Genomic DNA, 15313 nt, shown 5'->3' on the forward strand with positions numbered 1-15313 from the left:
GGTCACGCCATCTCTGAGAAAATCGAATGACATTGCGAATGGCGCACACAGTAAATCTTACAACTGATTCTCTTGCTGGTATCTGGTAGCTAACGCAAGGTAATTATAACTGCCTTGCCGAAGAACTGAACACGATGGGGATTGAACAAAAACTTTTTTTTTTATAAATACTAAGTCATAACACGTTTTCACTCATCAAGGCGGGACTAACGAAACCAAAAATATTGTCCGGCCACAGTGCGGTGCGAATTATATCAACACGTACACAAGCAATTTCAATCGAAGAAATAAGTCAAATAGTTTTTTGGGACTGGTTCAAGGTTTCTGGAAGAATCGAATCGTAGAATTTCTTCCAGATAAAAAAACAAGATCGAAGGACTAGAAGGTTTAAACCGGTCCAAAATAAACTAAGGTCGGATTAATTTTTCTATGAACTGCAAAACTTCAAATAGATCTAATTTGTCGTCTAACGCACAAGGAGAAATGATGAATTTCGACCATAGGAATTATTCTTTTATGCTCTTCTAGCTGCTGAGCAGAACTGGGACTACAACGGAACCGCCGTCCGAGTGTTCGAAAAACAAGCAAGCTTGGTGAGCACCCATTTGCTAATTCCAAAAGTTTAGAACACCTGAAAGCTTGAGTTGATCATGGTAATTTTGCACTGTTGAAAAGTATAAACTGCTGATCATATTTCAGAGAGCAAGAAAAAAGGAAGGTGATGTTATTTTCGGTAGAACTCGATATATTCGCGCGATCAACAACACATTTTTTTGGGTTTTTATATTTCAAACTTTCACTGTATAATTCAAAAGTTAGTTCTAGTTTTGTATAATAAAAATGTTTGTATAAAAAGATTGAACTTGACATGAGCGCTCATGCTTTATATATTCGTTTTGTAAATATTTGAATTCTAAGATATGTGAGCTTTTAAAGCACTACTTGAATTTGAGAATCCTGGTCTGATGACCTGTTGAGCTTGACATGAGTCTCGTTACGGCCTTTCCGTTGTAACGCTGACTAAAATTGATTCTGATCAAATTCATCCTCCAGACGAAAGTAGAAAACAACTGTTCATGATTGGATCAAATCCAAACACTCTGAAGAAACAGAATATAACTTGAAATCGTCCAAACATTGGTGTGAAGAACAACCCAAAACAAACAAACCAGCAACAACGACAGAACGACTGTACCATACACTGTCCAAACATAGAGAACTTTTCATGTTAAACACCCCGTTTTACAACTACAATTCTGCCAACGCCAACCCTCTCCCCACTCGTTGTCCTATCGCGGCGAAGAATTCGTGTGCTGTTCCACCCACTTTTAGTCACCACACCGTTATCAGCTGTCGTTCGTCGAATGGCACTGTTTCAAACTTATATACTCGAAACGATAAAACGCTGTAAAACTTCGAAACGCGAACTAATTCACGCGCAGACGACTAATCGATCCGCTTACCGCCGCAGCCGGGAACAAACTGCGGTGCCCATTCCAATCCAGCCCGATAGCTTCAATCCGTTAGGGAGTCGATTTCCTACGCGGCGAGCGCGCGCGCGATTCTCCCAGCCAAACATCATCAAGCCCAGCATCCAAATCCAGCGGCTACAGGCGGTACATGCGAGAGCGAAAATCGCTGATCGAGTGCGCCAGAACCAGCCCTCAGCTGGCGTCGCCGTCGCCATCGTCGTCGTCCGCCACACGACACACAGCTGACTGCGAAGCACGCTCTTCGGCCGACATGCCATAACATCAACATCAGCATTCGCGGCCAGGCGAGAGTATGTTATGATGCTTCAAATGGACTCGCGCGTATGCACTGAGTACTGCAAGAAACAGCGATGCACGGTTGCAACGAAGAAGGCAAGGTAGCTTGCTAGCAATGATCTGGTATGGTGCGTGTGTGGGTTTTTCAATAGACTGCATAAAAAAACATTTGCTGCACTTCCCCGGCCAATGAATCGATTCCTTTTTCCCGGCTTGTAGCTGAACCGTTGTTTGTGCGTGGAGCTAGATTCTAGAGATTGATATAAAAATTAATCCCAAAGAAACAAGCTTACAATTAAAAATCATGACGATTGGAAAAGCGGGTTCTCTCATTACTTGATCTACCATAACAAACTTATCATTTTTGGAATCGAATCTGAAGCAAATATGTAGTGTGAATTTATGTTTCACAAATATTACCGATTTCAAGCTTACATCTCTAGAATCTAAAACAACTAATTTTTACACCATTTGATCAATTCTGAATTGCAGTAATCTGGTAATAATGCACTCAGTATGTTGAACACCAGCACGCAATTATGAATGAGCTAGAATAATACTCGAAAATTATACCAGGGTTCCAACACACATTTTTACGACCGCGAAGGGGTCAGCAGGTCTGCGGAAATGGTGTTTTGAGGAGTGATTTAACTATCGTTAAGTGGTTATTATTAGAATAATCGCAAACATTTTTACGAGCGTTTTGATTGCGGTTGGTTGGTGCAATAGGTCACAAAACTAATAAATGCGACGACCCGAAGGGTCAGAGTCGTAAATCAAGCTACTATCAGCAACAGTTGGGATGGATGTTTTTTGACTATAAACTGCTACGCATTAACCAAATTTTCGATACGTCTGCTCAGCGGATTATGTTGATCCGGTGGTTTGCATCAGCAGTTTAACATAATCTGCTGGTGCACTGATGAGTCGAAGACAACACGTAAAAACATGACTTCAACTCTGTTTCAAATGAAAGACCATATAGTCACATAACCTGATATTGAATTACATTTTGATCCGACTTTCGGTTCCAGAGTAACGAGATAAAATGGGCAAAAAATCAATAAAAAAGAGTGCGCTCGATTGTCTCGAAGATCGCACAACCAATTTTCACAAGCTTAGATTCTAATTATAGGTCTTACAATCCCATAGAACCCCATCGAATTTCATCCGGATCCGATTTTCGGTTCCGGAAATACAGGCTGATAAATGTAAAAAAAATCTTAGCATCTTAGCACTTAGCACAAAATCGGTACCCGTACGGTACGAAAATCATAATAGCTACAATCTGTTGACGGCCAAAACGTCGTAACATAGTTTCGTTTTCTATCGGCACGTTAGTAAGAATATGGCGCTTGGGTGCAATATGCTCAGCGATTTATGTTGAAACTTTAGGTGGCGTTAGCAGTTCAACAAAACTGCTGACGCACTGATGAGCCGAAGGCGAAACGTAAAAAATGATAAAAAAAATCATTTTCGTGTCTTTATACATGACACAGAAAAACCGAGTAAAATAGCTTCAACTAGCCGTATAATTCGTCAATTGAATAAGTTTGGATAGTTGATGACCAAATACACTGACTTCGGGTATACCAAATCGTCCTTCCCGGTTCCGTAAGTACCGAAAAAAGTGATCGTGTACTATAAACCAGAAATCATTCTCATTTTTTAGAAACGGCTGGACCGATTTTCACAAACTTAGATTCAAATGAAAAGCATTATGTTCCCATCGGTGATTGCCGATAATTTGACAGAAGCTGCTCGATATTTATCCATATTGTATACAACATTTTCAATGCTACAAGAACTTGTGTCTCTCAATGCATGAACCGTGAGAGAAGTTTTCTACATATCTTCGCTCCATTTCATACTCTGAGTATTTCACGGCCCTTCAAAAAAAATTTACAGTCTGATAATGATCGGTGCTGTTTGGAATTTACCAAGAGAGAATCGCAAGTTGACAATTATCGCAGAAAATCGAATCGATGATTCCATTTGATGATTCTCATACAAGGTTGCAATATTTCAAAACTCTTGTGTTGAGCATTCACATACATTTTCATAGACACAACTTATACAAAGGTTGTATGCACATAGTTAGAATAAGCGGCAATAGTAAAATGATCCTATCGCGATTATCAACTGCCCATCTAGAATCGGATCGCGAAACGAGAATAAGCGACCGTTTGTTGCTTCAGAGAGAATCCCTACAGCAGCGTGTTAACCTTTGATTCTCAGACAGGTCATCGAGAGAAATTCGCTCTCGCACTAGGGTCCATTCTATGTTAAATGAAACATGCCGGTTTTTTGTTGCTGCGATGATATCCGTCTCTCTTTGATGGCACTGATTGAATCGTGTGAAGAATTGCTAGTGAGCGTTCTTTGATACGATAAAAGCCATCCTTGGATAGGTTTATAAAAGCACACTACGTAAGTTTTCCGATGCGAAGGGCATTTCTTATAGCTGTTTGAAACTAGGATAACATTCTCGGAAAGTTCAATTTGAACTGCTCTGCACTGATGAGTCAAAGACGAAACATCAAAATAATAAAAACGGTTATGTGCCCTAGCACAAAATTTGGCTAACCCCTAAATGACCAAACCTGCATCGGCTAATAAAATTCGAAAACACGTTTTCGTTCGGCACATCAGAAAAGAATTGCACTCCGTTGCAAAGCAAAAAGTGTTCTGTAAATAGCAGAAACTTTACGTCTGCTTAGCGGTTCAAATTGAACTGCCGACTTTAGCACTAAGCAGTTCAATTTGAACTGCTCTGCACTGATGAGTCAAAGACGAAACGTAAAAATAACGAAAAGAAAAAAATAGTTTGTCGATTACGTCAATTGTACGATCATATCTCCAAAACTTGAAATGTCAGCCATATAATCTTCGGAATTGACTCACAGCACAATTTTAGTCTCAAGCGAGCCTAAAATTATTGATATCGGTTAATCCATATCCGAAAAATTTAGCGGTATTGAGTATACGTCATTTATACCATTATATCCTCGAAGCCATAAATCACTGCCATTTGATGTTCGAACTTGATCAACGGCCCAATAGTACTTTTCAAACGAGCCTAAGTTTGTTCTAATCGGTTCAACCGACCTCGAGAAAGTTGAGCGCGAAGAAAAAAAAACGCGTTTTGTCGGTTTCGTCACTTATATCATTATATCTCCGGAATCAATAGTCACAGGCACCTGATCTTCGAACTTGATCAATGGCCCAATAGTACTAATAGTGTTTTGAAATCGGTTCAACCAACTTCGAGAAAATTGAACGGTAAAAAGATCTTTGCAAAGCACACACAGACATTTTCCGATCTCGTCGAACTGATTCGGATAATATGTAAAACTATGGGTCTCCGAGGTTCCGTTCGAAGGCCGTTTTTTCAGCAATTCTATTACTTTTCTATAGGGTAAGACAAAAATGCAAATCCAGGGTGAGACGCAATAGTTAATAATAATACGCAAATGAAATAGTTAATATTAAACCTTTTTGACTCTTTTTGGCATATAACGTATATAACCGACGCAGCATCTCTCCCGGATTTACCTTGTTTCTTTTGTTAAGTACCAAAACCAAAATAAGATGTATTCGCGTCAAAAAATACGAATGTTTACTATCCCGCCAATTGTGTAAACTATGTTAGTGTACTGCAATCGAACCACTATCGGAAGGCATTAACAGACATTCATCTACATGATCCAATAAATTTACATCAGCATGGAGGAGATTGGCGATCATTAAGAAAACATATCGTTTAGTCACGCACTAACCTATGCTATTAGACAACTTACACGAGCGGTAAACACTGAACCGTAGACGCAGTACAGTACAAAACCGGCGAAGTATGGGATATTTGATAGAAGAAGAAAAAAACATGAATGGTCGCTTTGACTTACAATAAGTTCAACTATTCATAAGCGAACAAAATTGTATCTAATTACGCGTGTTATGCAAATTAGCGACCGCACATAAATCATAACTGCCTGAACCTTAGACTGTACATGACTTAACACTTGTCGATGCAGCTTGAATGAACATAAGGTAGCATACGTGGCTCGACATTCAAATACCTGATACAAATTTTTCGTGATACCGAAAAAAGCAATTACAAGTTTCCTAATTGGTGAGATTGATGATTGCATAATTACAATTGAAGACAATGAACTGCCAGTTTCCAGTTTATTATTGTGCACTCTTAATGTATGGCTAAACTAAGTTTATAAAGTTGTCAAACAGGTTAAAATCATCATACTTTACCGTCCAACTTAAGATTGGCAGATGTATTTACATTTCAAACTCGATAGTTTTGCAAACAAAAACATGCATTTACTCGGGTTGCAGCAAAGTATGGGACGGAAAGAAAAAAAAACACGATCAGCATTGGCGATCAACTTTTCTTGTTGTCCACATTGAGCCGCGTGTTTGAGCTCCTCGCCGTCGGTTGGAACGGAATCGCATAAATCACAATTCGCAGACGGCCGTCAGCGGGCGATGACGGTACGCCTATGCAGTTGCAGTCGGTTGACAACGGCAGTGTGAGGCAACCAATGCGCATTTAAAAACAGTGAACGAACGAAACGGCTAGGAATATAAACGCACTTAGGCGAGCACAAAACAACCATAAAGCGCATAATCGATCCCACACACACACATACACACACGGACTGCCGGACATGACGGGCTGGAAACGCACCACCCTAACAGGGGACCAACCAATGCAAGAAACAACCCGATGCTCCGCACTTACCGATCGCAGTGAAATGTGAACTGGCGCTTAGCGAAGTGCGCAAATATGGTCAGCAAATGCAACATTGCAGTTCAATCGTGGAAGAACCGCTGTAAACAACACGCTAGTCGACCCAACCGGAATGGGTTAGGAAAGGGGAAGGAGGAAAACGGTGATGACACACGTTTCAAAAGTACGTTATTTGTACATTTCTTGTCGAATGCACTGTGAAGTCACAGTCACCGAAAGGGGTTTCCTGAAGACTAACATCAAACATCGATCGGTGATATTCATCAGACTGCATTGTGCATTTTCTTTATTTCAAAACTCATTGGTGTTGCAACAGAAATGCTTCCGGGTTCGAAAGAGTCCTATATATGCATACCAGCTAAACTGAGCCCCTTGAAACGATTCAACTTTATCTCACTTAATTTCCGGAGATCAGTAGATCGGTGCGATCCGAAAAGCTCAATTGCTTCGATTAATAATTACTGCTGCAGCATGAGCTTGGTTGGGTGCGTGGCGCCAGGGATCTCGCACCTTACAACGACGGACTACTACTCCGTCACCAAAATAAGCGCACTCGCGAAACAGGTCTCCAAGCATTCGGCCGGGCACCGTTCGTTACGCTTGTTTATGGACCGGACACGCGAGAAAGGCTATCCCCGTAAAAGGGGGAATCTGTATCTGGTTTTGTGTGGATATGGCGAGCAGCTTTTTTTTTCTTAATGCTTCTCTTTCTACTCACGGGCTGAGATTTGTAACTTATTGCAGTACAAAAAGGATTGGTACATTTCACATGCTACCATAATAACACGTTTCGCGCATCGAACGGATTCCGTGTAAGCTATTATATCCAACCAGGCCGGAGACCGCCTTCAACGGGGCACCGGACGTGCTGGAATCTTTCCATCTCGGGATCGGACGCGTCCCGTTCGAGAGATATCGAAGAAAGCATGACCAACATCAGCCTATCGATGGCAACGATGCGCCCGACGCCTCGACAACCGCCCTTTCGGAGATACCCGGCTAAACAGTCTTCACTGCGGTGGACATTGGCAAGTTAATCGCTCTCAATACAGCCAGATATGACAAATGGTTTATTATTTAAATACAACCCAAATGACTGATGGTCAAATGTGCTGCGTTGAAAAGTAGCCGCGCTAATTACCGGTTCGCTCAACTACTTTTATTATAGATTGGTCGTTGGCCTACTCATGTTGACGGAACTGGTTGGAATGCCGGTATAACTGATTTCGAAGGGCATAGCCTAATGCTTTCGGAATCATGGGATGGAATGTACAAATACACGTACTTCGAAGGTGACATTATATGTGTATAAGCTACAGTCGGAGCTTCTACCAAGACTTTTAATAAAATTCACTAGTGATCTATCAACTGTTGATCGATCATGATACAAAACAGAGCAAATTGAAATTGTCTGGTTGATAACAACATACATAACACATTACTGCAACCGGCATAAAATCATGTTATAAATTCTAAATCCATTTGAAGCAAACTTTGCATAAAGGCGGGGCGGATCGATCAAACGGTATCAGAATACTATTTGCTTTATAAACAAAATTGGATGTCAGAGCACGATAGAACATCAATGAGTACCCGATCAGATGCACATAACAAAATCATAACACAAGTATATCAACAGTTGATATGTATAACAATTTGTGTTATTTTGAGATATTTTACAAATGAAAACAGTTGAAAGTTAAAACTTATGATAACAATATAATAACAAAATCAGTTATGATGTTTTATTTTCATCTGCAAGACTCATGATAAAGTTAATTAATCGAACAAATGAGTTTTTCCGTTGTTTTATATCGAAATATTATGATCAGAATTTCAAAACACTAAAAGAAAAAATTAGATCATTCATTAGATTGTTTATTTAATAAAAAAATCAGTCAACAATTTTGAATTGAAACGATACTGAAAGTTAGCTGTGGTATAGTTTTCCTGTGTTTAATTTGCTATCTATTTTATTAAAACTATTGTTATAAAGACTGTCCCAGAAAGTATGGACGCAACCAAAAACCAATGGTAATCGCAATGGTTCAGAATCTGTCAATTTTTATGGCTGCGTCCTGTTGTTTACACTCTTCTCTAACCACTTGTGCAGTTGTTTATTCGTTTTCATTAGTTTGTTTCGAAATGCGTGAACTTTCAGCAGAACAACGTCGAAAAATTGTGTACAAATGGTGCACAGAACGCGGAATGTCACTGAGAAAGATAGCAAAAATGGAAGGAGTAAGTGAAAAAGCCGTGCGAAATGCAATCAGGAAGTTCGGTGAGGATAACACTTTGAGGATAAACCGAAAACGGGTCGAAAAAAGGTCCTGCTAACCCTCAGTTGGATAAACGTACACACTATACTTATTTTACGGGTGCCGGTAAAAATTTTACTGACTTTCAAACAGCTGAACAGTCAGTAAACAGTTCAGTAAAATTTAAATTTACTGAATGATTGGTAAACTGGATCGCCACAACGAACTGTCAAAATTTACTGACTTATTCATCACCTAATACCGAAGTTCGGTAAAATTTGCAAAACAAAACGTAAAAATTAAATTTTATGAATTAGTAATATAAATCTGTAGTATTTGATACCAAATACTAAGAAATTAAAAAGGATCAGCGAAAAATAATACATAGGTTTATTCGGTGATATGTTAAGTTTAATGATTTTTGAATACATTACTTAAGACTACGCATAAATTTTTCTCCCGTCGTTGTTAAGGCAGCAATGCCCATGAGCGAATATATAAATATAAAAAAAAATTTATCCGAAGGACGACAGTCGACTTTCGCCACATTGTAGCACTCAACCAGTATCTTGAAGAAATATTGATAGTCGTCACTTATTTTCAGGCTCCAGTTTCTCCAGTTTATAAATGCTTCAGAGTTGTCCGCAAACATGTCTCCTTTAATGTGTAATGTAATGTACTTACTGAACAGCTTCTTTACTTCTTCATCCGCAAGTAAGTTCAAAATATTGTCCATTTTAGCTGCAGTATGCACTTTTCCGAAAAAAGCACTTTACCACTGTTAGTATTATTTGAACTTTAAAATGGGGGATTTCACAGGCTTTAATTTCTCCGAAAGCGTTCAGTGGAAATTACTGAGGCTCAGCACTGTTTACATATTTTTTCGGTGTTTATTCATTAACCACTGAGAATCGGTGATTTTTTTTCGGAATGACTTAGACGTGATGACATTTCAATGTTTACAACATACGTCAGTAAAACAAAAAACAAATTTTCAGCAAAATTATCATGGAATTACTGACAACTTGTGCATATTTTACTGATGTCGGTAAAATGAAATTATTTAACGATTTTTTCTGCTAAAATTTCCATTTACAGATTAAAACTGTAAAAAAAATTACCGAACATCAAAATAAGAATTCAGTGTGTATACTGAAGGCGTTCGAGCAAAAGAAGGAGGTTTCAATTCGGGATGTGACCAAAAAAGTGGGCACTTCGAAGTCAAATGTTCTTCGTGTTAAAAAACGTTTGAAACTTCGAACCTATAAGAAGGAGAAACAACCAAACCGTAGTCTGAAACAAGAAGCATCGATCAGGCCGAGGATTCGAAAGCTGTACAATACGATTCTTGCTGGAAATTTGAAATGCATAATCATGGACGACGAAACCTACGTGAAACTCGATTACAAATCCTTGCCAGGACCACAATATTATACGGTGCGAGAAGGGCAAGTGTTAAACCAGTCCGAGACATCGATTGAAGTCGCAAAATTTGGTAAGAAAGCTGTGGTCTGGCAAGCAATTTGTAGCTGCGGTAAGATTTCGAAACCTTTCATCACCACTGCTTCAATGAACAGCGAAATATACATCAAGGAATGTTCATAAAAACGACTTCTACCCATGACTCGAAGCCACAAGGATCCTGTTGTTTTCTGGCCAGATCTTGCTTCTTGCCACTACTCGAAATCAACGGTAGAATGATAGAATGGTATACTACCAAAAATGTCAGCTTCGTCCCAAAAGACATGAATCCACCAGATGCCCACAACTTCGACCAATTGAGGAATTTTGGGCATTAACGAAGGCATATTTTAGGAAACATGTCTCGGCAGCCGAAACCATTCAACAGTTCGAAAAAGATTGGAAAAAAGTGTCAAAACTTGTCGCCAAGACATGTGAATTATTTACAGCGAAATCAAAGTGCGTCCATACTTTCTGGGAGAGTCTTTAAATTTCTGCTTTCGGACCTCTGTAGTTATATCAAATTCAATAATAATTGTGATACAAACAATTAAAAATCTGCAACGATTTTGTTCCCGTTAGTCTTTTTTGTTATGATGATTGTTATTTCAACAGCTTACCAGCTAAACATATTTCGAAATTTGTTACAAAATAATTCTGAAATAAATTACTTCAGTTGTTATAATTCTGTTATTACCATCTGATCGGGTAGTTTTCGAAACTGGTATGTTTTGACAGCAGTTGGTCTAAAATGTTTCGAATCGAAAATTATTTTTTGACACCCACGTCGAAAATCCGACGTTGTCATTTAAATTAGCTAAATCAAACAATTCCGTGAGGAGTAAACACTGACGTCTTTTTTACGCGGATTTCCGAAGTTACGCGTCTTTTTACGCGAATTTATCAATTTATCTGGTTTTCTTGTTTTCTCTTACAAATGCATGAAACGTCGAGATTTGGTGTTATCCCAGATCTGGACGTTCCATGTATTTCTAAGATATTCAGAATAAAAAAATCGATTTCGGAAATCTCAAAATTACCAGTCGATTATATTCAGAAATTTTCTGTTTCCTGTTTAACCACGTATGGACGTTTTATGCATTTCTAAGACATTTGGCAATCAAAAAAAAATCTTTAGTTTTGCGATTTTTCCACGCAGAAGCGTATTCTCGAAGTTACACGGTTTTTAACGGTTTTTTTCGTATCCTCCGCGTAAAAAAAGACCTCAGTGTACTATCGATCGGCGGGATAACAGCAAGCAGCGTAGTGAAAATAAGAATAGAAAGCTGCATTTAAAAGAGTTGACAACATCTTCAACATCTTGCTCGGCCAGCATTTCCTTCTTGGTAAGAAGAATTTTAAGGTAGACCACGTCAGGATGATCTAATTTACTCTTTTTACTTTCAGTTTCAATTATAATAGAGCCTTCTCCTGTTGTCAGATTTTACTCTGAATGTCTTTCTTTTTCTCCTCATCTTTTGGATCAGGGAAAAGCCCACTGGAATAAGTATCTGTCAAACTTGTTCTCCAGCAGGCATAAAACCTCCTCATCTTTTGCATTAATAGATTAAAATCATCCAAATGATACATTTCCTTAAATCTAGTGCTTCTATAGTAACTAAATCTAATGAGACAGTAACATAAGAAACGATTTCTTGATAACATTACGTGATAAATGAAAGTCATTCGTGTCGTGACTATTGGATCGATCGGACGTAAATTCGGCTTTCTCCAATCGCGTGGTGAATTGTTTTATTCCGTTATCAAGGTCATACCGTATTCTATTGTCTGCATCAGTGTGGTCGAGTGATAGTTCTAATTAATCCGTTCTCAAGGCCGACTGTGAACTTGTGTAAAGCAGCACTGCGTGTGGTACCGTTAGCCAGCGCCAGCGCTGGGCGCTGCGTATATATCGTTTACATATACATTAAAAATAGTGATAAATATATATAGTGATAAAAGGAGAAACGTTTCATTGGACAGTGTAGTGAGAGACTGAAAAAAGTGCTTTTTCCAGAGGTTTTTTTTGCACTCTACTGGAAGGAATATTTACCGATTGCCTCGGACCGCGTCTTGGCAGCTGTTCACCGTTTTGGAGCTTAAGCTAAGTAAAACTTTATTTTCCCTGTTGTTTAAAACCACTTCATTTGCACCCCGAATCTGACCGCACGGACACAAGTCCGTGACATGACAGGCGATATAAAATTTCCTGACCTTCCTCTTAATGATCAGATGGATGCTTCTGATGGCAATAAATCGCGCATTAGAAGCTATCCCGATGGGCTTGCACTTCCGGCCGGACCGTATGCGGTTTACATCCGGACCAAAGCCAATGGTAAAAAATTGAACCTTCTCACACTTTCAAAAGACCTGACCTCGCGATACAATGCTGTACAAAAAATATAAAAAGTACGCCCGGACAAGCTTAAGGTCTTGTTAGCCAGTGCAAAACAGGCTAATGAGATCGTTCAAAGTGAGCATTTCACACGGGAGTATCGCGTATACGTGCCAGCTCGCGAAGTCGAGATAGACGACGTGATCACCGATCCGAGTCTGACTTGCGAGGACGTTCTTAAGCATGGGGCAGGCGGTTTTAAAAACCCCTTACTCAAGGACTGCAAACAATTGCGTTCAGTATCGACCGCTGAGGATGGGACTAAGTCCTATATCCCATCGGACTCGTATCGGGTGACTTTCGCTGGCTCGGCTTTGCCTAAATACGTCCTCCTGGACCGAGTTCGTTTACCTGTTCGCCTTTTTGTGCCGCGGGTCATGAACTGCACCAATTGCAAACAATTGGGACATACAGCATCCCATTGTTGCAATAAATCCCGGTGTGTAAAGTGTGGAGGGAGTCATGCGGATAACTCCTGCAGTGGAGATAATGAAAAGTGTCTCTACTGTAAGGAGGGGCCGCATGACCTCTCTGATTGTCCTGTGTACAAATTGCGTAAGGATAAAATGAAGCGTTCACTCAAGCAACATTCCAAACGCTCATTTGCGGAAATGTCGAAATGTGCTACGCCACCAACCAAAAATCCTTACGCTTACTTGTCAACTGACGAGAGCGATTATGATGACCCCCTCGAAGGTACATCCTCGGCTGTCCCTCATAGCTCATCAATCAGAAAGAGAAGAAATAAATCTTCTCAAAAGCTCCCTAGTAAGGGTTCGAAAATGTCCTCTGATGGGTCTCGAAAAATTACAACAACTGGTAGTGATGGCAAACAACCAGAGAAAAAAGTTCCAGGCCTTGGAAAATTAAATTCCGAGCAAGAATTTCCATCACTACCTGGGACTTCAAAACCCCCGAAAGTTCCTAAAGATCAGTCAGAGTATTTACCAGATACTGGGTTTGTTAAATTCTCTGATATTGTGGATTGGATCATGTCTACTTTCAATATTTCTGAACCTCTTAAAAGCCTGATAATGGCTTTTATTCCTACAGGTAAAACATTCTTGAAGCAGTTGACTGCAAAATGGCCCCTTCTTTCAGCGATCGTATCCTTCGATGGCTAAGTCACCCATCGAGGTCACGGATACAACCACTGTTATACAGTGGAATTGTAGAAGTATCATCCCAAAAATAGATCCTTTCAAATTTGTAGTAAATAATCTAAAATGTGACGCATTTGCTTTGTGTGAAACTTGGCTAACTTCTGAAATACCCTTTAACTTCCATGATTTTAACGTTATTCGTCTGGATCGAGATGATACCTATGGAGGAGTACTTTTGGGGATCAAAAAGGAGCTATTCTTTCTATCGCATTAACCTCCCCTCGATACCAGGTATTGAAGTTGTCGCATGTCATGTTACAATCAAAGGAAAGGACCTTTGCATTGCTTCCATCTACATTCCCCCAAGAGCCTCGGTTGGGCATCGGCGGCTCTGTGATATCATAGAGCTCCTTCCCGCACCGACGTTGATTTTTGGAGACTTTACCTCACACGGTACGGGATGGGGCTGTCTTCTCGACGATAACAGATCAACTATGATCCATGATATTTGCGACAACTTCAATATGACAATATTGAATACGGGAGAAATGACACGAATTCCTGCACCACCAGCAAGACCAAGTGCGCTGGATTTATCCCTTTGTTCGACATCGCTACGGTTGGACTGCACGTGTAAGGCTATCCCTGATCCCCACGGTAGCGATCATCTACCTATCGTGATTTCAATCGCCTACGGATTAAGACCATCGGAGACAATCAATGTTTCGTATGACCTCACACGAAATATTGAGTGGAAATGCTACGCAAATTTGATATCTGAGAAACTAGAAACAACACAAGAACTTCCTCCGGAGGAAGAGTACACGTTTTTGGCTGGCTTGATTCTCGACACCGCGACTCAAGCTCAGACGAAACGTGTACCCGGCGCGAAAACTAACATCCGCCCCCCAACCCGTGGTGGGACAGAGTGCTCAGAATTGAACGCGGAGAGATCTTCATCATTTGTCGAGTTTAGGAAAAACGGAACACCTGATAGTTTTAGAAACTACGCGGCATTAGACGCTAAAATGAAAAGCTTGATTAAGGCGCTGAAAAGCGGATATTGGCGTCGATTCGTAGACGGATTATCAAGAGAAACATCAATGAGCACTCTTTGGAACACAGCCCGACGAATGCGCAACAAAAACACCACAAACAAAAGCGAGGAATATTCTAACCGCTGGATATTCGATTTCGCTAAAAAAAAGTATGGCCAGACTCTGCTCCGGACCAGAGGATCTCTCGCGCCGTGACGTCAAATACAAACGAAACACCGTTTTCGATGATAGAGTTCTCATTTGCGCTCTTATCGTGTAACAATAAAGCTCCGGGATTAGACAAAATCAAATTCAACTTGTTGAAAAAATTGCCTGACTCAGCCAAAAGACGTTTATTGAATTTATTTAATAAGCTTCTTGAGAATAATATTGTCCCACACGACTGGAGACAAGTAAGAGTTATTGCCATTCAAAACCAGGGAAACCAGTCTCCGATCACAATTCGTATCGGCCGATTTCTATGCTTTCCTGTATCCGGAAATTGTTCGAAAAAATGATTCTGTT

The 15313-nt window shown here is 39.9% G+C and overlaps 1 protein-coding gene across 3 annotated transcripts in view; it reads right to left on the bottom strand.

The window, feature by feature from the left end:
* The window catches only part of LOC131428211 (protein mothers against dpp), an 87654-nt gene that overhangs the window by 37545 nt on the left and 34796 nt on the right, over positions 1–15313 (bottom strand). The window contains exon 1 of one of the 3 annotated variants that reach the window (XM_058591959.1): positions 1327–1503. The exons of the other annotated variants lie outside the window; for them this stretch is intronic. The gene's annotated coding sequence lies outside the window, so the exon portion shown is untranslated. Of the gene's footprint in view, positions 1–1326; positions 1504–15313 lie in introns of those variants that run through there. 3 annotated transcript variants of the gene reach the window in all.

This window comes from Malaya genurostris, chromosome 2, assembly GCF_030247185.1.
Source record: "Malaya genurostris strain Urasoe2022 chromosome 2, Malgen_1.1, whole genome shotgun sequence".
Taxonomy (NCBI): domain Eukaryota; kingdom Metazoa; phylum Arthropoda; class Insecta; order Diptera; family Culicidae; genus Malaya; species Malaya genurostris.